The sequence below is a fragment of the Triticum dicoccoides genome, chromosome 5A, assembly GCF_002162155.2.
Source record: "Triticum dicoccoides isolate Atlit2015 ecotype Zavitan chromosome 5A, WEW_v2.0, whole genome shotgun sequence".
Taxonomy (NCBI): Eukaryota; Viridiplantae; Streptophyta; class Magnoliopsida; order Poales; family Poaceae; genus Triticum; species Triticum dicoccoides.
The window spans coordinates 654230819-654234965 of NC_041388.1; positions in this window are offsets into that span (position 1 = coordinate 654230819).

The window sequence follows — 4147 nt, forward strand, 5'->3', positions numbered from 1 at the left end:
CCCCCCTTAGGCCAACTCCAGCGCGCGACCCCATCCCGCCCGGCCCCGTTCGTTTGGGGTAAATGGGACAAACCAGACGACCCAGCGCACGACGGCCTGAACTCAACTGGTCCGTTTTGTGTCTGTGCCGACACATTTCGAGTGCAAACTTGCGCCGGGTTTGGGTCCCGGCGGACAGCAAACGGACGCGTCGCTCGTTTCCGCTTCGGGGTCGCGTGGCAGGAGGCCACCTACCTCCCACCGCCCGACATTAATGCTCACGCGCGGTCAGCCTCACTTGTCATCCGCCCAGGCGAACGGTCGCCGTCCTTCTTAAATGGGGAAGCCGTGGATCGGTCGTCGTCCACACTCCCCACTCCAGCCCGTTGCCTCCTCTAAACCCGACATGCCTCAAACCCTAGCCTCTCCCCGTCATCGAACTCGCCAACTGATCCTTGATCCAGCTCCTCGCCTTGCCGACATGAACTCGTACACAGTCCTCGGATCCTGGATGGGAACACTTGCACCTATCCACCACTTCTTTCCTCATCTTCCCTGAGTCATCACTAGCTGAGGTATCTATGTTGAGGCGACAGACAGTTGTGCCCAGTTTTGCTAAGGTTGCAGCTTTGTAATCATCAGTGTCCACAGGGTCTGTTCTAACACGTTTCTGTGCATAACTTGACAAGTTGCTGATGTTAGGAGCTACTCCTTCCTGGGAACAAGCAGACTGAATTAGACGCAGGTTCAAACAACAGTGGATACAAGAACTCAAACAATGTGGAGACGATCTGAAATCAATTTCACAAGAAACCTGATACAAGAACTCGTCTCAGTTTTGCAAGAAATTGGGATAATATCGCCTCGCACAAATCCTAATACCACCAATTTCGCATAAATCCTGATACCCGCAAGAACTCGGAAGAATTCGCATCTAGGACTGAGACTCGAGAGTCGGAGCGTACCTGGCGCAACCCTGCGATCGCCTTCCGCGTTGGCTCGATCTTTTTTAGTACTAGCTTCGGGATACTCCATGTCAACCCATTGAACATAGCCACAATTGTCAATATGCAAGAAAAATGAGTTACTTAACCATAAGCAACTACAAATGGTACACCAGAGTAACATAATCCTTTTCATAACAAAATTCATTATTTAACTATGTTTGTCTCTAGCTCCTACTAAATAGAAAACCTTCAGATAAATAGAGCAGTTAAGCTTCAGAGAAACAGAGCAGTTAAGCTATAGAGAAACACAACAATTAAGCTTCAGAGAAGCATAGCAGATAATTTGTCTTTAACTATGTTTGTGGAAGTAAACTTTCAACACATAGGTTCTCAAATAAGGAGATTAAGGACATATAAATCTCAGCCTAGCTCCTTTTTCAAACCAGTGTGACCATTAACCATTACAATGGTACAACAGAGATAACTGAATTAATAGAAAATAAAAACATTCAGAGAAACAGAGCAGTTAACATGGGATTTCAAATAAGCAAAGCAGGACATGCATTGCAACTTACTTCTTCACCACATCCATAAATTTCCTGGCTATTTTCCGATGGTAGCACTCAACTGGGCCCTCCTCTGACACCACTTCGCCTTCAAAGTCGGAGTCGTCTATGGTTAGGAGCGGCTGGATCAAGTTCAAAAGGAATTTGGAGTGGTCAAATGCACTTGACCCGGTCCAAATCATACCAAAAAGAAAATCCCCAGTCTGAACTCTCTAAATCTATTAAGATACTAAACTCTCTAAATTTTGAGCCTCCTGGTGTGTCGAGGAGTGGGGGGCGCTACGGGCCTGCTTGTAAGAGTTTGTGTCGTTGGCCGATCGGTTTTTCTGGTATTGAGAAAGTATTGTCTAGTTTTATTTTCTTTTTTTTGTGTGTGTTTTCACCATTTTTAATAGTTTTTCTTTTGGGTTTTCTAGCCTTTTCCTTTTTCTGGTTGGTTTTTTCCTTTTGCTCTTTTCCTAATTTTTTATTTCACTTTTTCACATTTTAATTCATGAATATTTATGATTCTAAAGTTGATGAACATTATTAAGGTCTGTGAACATTTTAAAATTTGCTAATATTGTTCTGAATTTGTGAATATCGTTCAAATTCATGATTTTAAAAGCAATCGTGTTTTTTAATTTGCAATCTTTTAAACTTATTATTTTTAATTATGTGTATTTATTTGATTTAATGAACTTATTCAAATAAAAAATATGATAGCCAACCTTTTCTAACCAAGCAGTGGAGCGAGAAAAGAAAAACTAAGCGGGGGAGTGGAGCATGCCGAGCTGGCCGAGCGTGAGGTTCATGGGCTGGCCCATGTGAGTGTCATAATAGTAATTTTATGGTGTCAACGTTTAATAAGAGCTTTCAGGGGGCTCATACAACCACCACCGGCTGACACTAAAACCAAAATGTTTAAGAACACCACAACCACACATCTAACAACTCCACTCTTTTCTTAGAAGGAATATCATGTCCAATGTAGTCCAACACAATATAAAATAGAAAAAAACATTGTCAGAAAATAATTTAACCTAAGCCAATGCAAATAAAACAAGAAAGAACAAACTGACCATAATGACCAGTTAGAAAAAAAGTTAATTCCTCGCAAACTAAAATAAATAAATAAAGTTAATCCCACAACTGCTTCGTGTTGCGAAGCGCGCCTTAACATCTAGTGCTAGTAAACTATACACGATTGATCAGTCAGCTTGATTGATACGATGTCTTATTATGGGGGAAGTTGATTCGTTGTACTACCATGATTGAAAATGAATAAATCAAAAGTTTTCTCGCAAAAAAACTTATTCCTTTTCATAAATTTTCTTGAAAACAAAAAATGATTTGTAATCTTTTTTTAGTCTGAAAATGATTCGTAATGGTAACGGCCTGAAACGTGGGGTCCATAGTACTTTGGGCCGGTGAGTAGCCGATGCCGCTTGGGCCGTTTATGCAGGAACCTGGTTGCTCTCGGCCCTGGTCATAGCCGGAGTTACAGACCCAGCTACCTTGGAAGCAATAGCATGTAGAGAAGGACTTGCTTTGGCAAATGATCTTCTTGTGGGGAACTTAATCATCGCTACGGACTACAAGCAGGTTGTCGATGACATCAAGAATGGCAATCAGGGATCATATGGGTCGGTGATAACAGAAATCAAGATGCGTTCTTTGAGTTCTATTTGTAATTTTGTTTTTGAAAGCCGTTCTTCAACGGTGAAGTTCATAGTTTAGCTAAGCATGCACTTCCTCTCAGTGCGGGATGTCATATGTGGTTGGCTAACCCTCATAATCCGAACTGTATCCCACTCCATGTGAATTATGATCAATAAAGCTTAGCTTTGTCCTCAAAAAAATAACTTGCCTGCCTGTTTGAGACACCGGGACACGAGAGACCTTCCTTCCCTCAAAAAAGATAAAAAAGGCACGAGAGACCTTCCTTCCTCCTTTGCTCCTCTTGCAAACGACCGGCTGTGCTAGGGTTCCTGATCCTGCCGACGACTTCTCCAGTACTGCTACACCACCCCGCTCCACACCCCTCCACCAGAATTAGGTGAGAACTTCAAGAAACCCTAAGTTGTCTGGGTATCGGTTTTTTTCTTTCTAGAATACTCTGGGTACGGTTTTTCACATCTGATTTCAGTAATTATTTCAGTTATCTTATTAGTATTTGAGATTTCTCTAGTTTCCGATTACTATCAAGGTTTCTCTAGTACTATGACATTTACGATTTTAGGTTGATTTATGCTTTTCATCTTTAATCAATTCAGTTTTTCTTTTCCTGAACTTAACATCCTGTTAATATGTACTGTAGTTCCTAAATATTTCATCAGACGCTCTAATGCTAGGTATAGGATGCCTCGAGTTGGAGACCCAGAAGCATCCTCCTTCTTAAGGCTCTTGGCGGAGTTCAGCTACCTTTCCTCCATCATTCTAGAACGATGGATTAATTTGAAGAACGTGTCTATCGGACGGCCTTTCTTATCTTTTCCTAATTTTTTATTTCACTTTTTCACATTTTAATTCATGAATATTTATGATTCTAAAGTTGATGAACATTATTAAGGTCTGTGAACATTTTAAAATTTGCTAATATTGTTCTGAATTTGTGAATATCGTTCAAATTCATGATTTTAAAAGCAATCGTGTTTTTTAATTTGCAATCTTTTA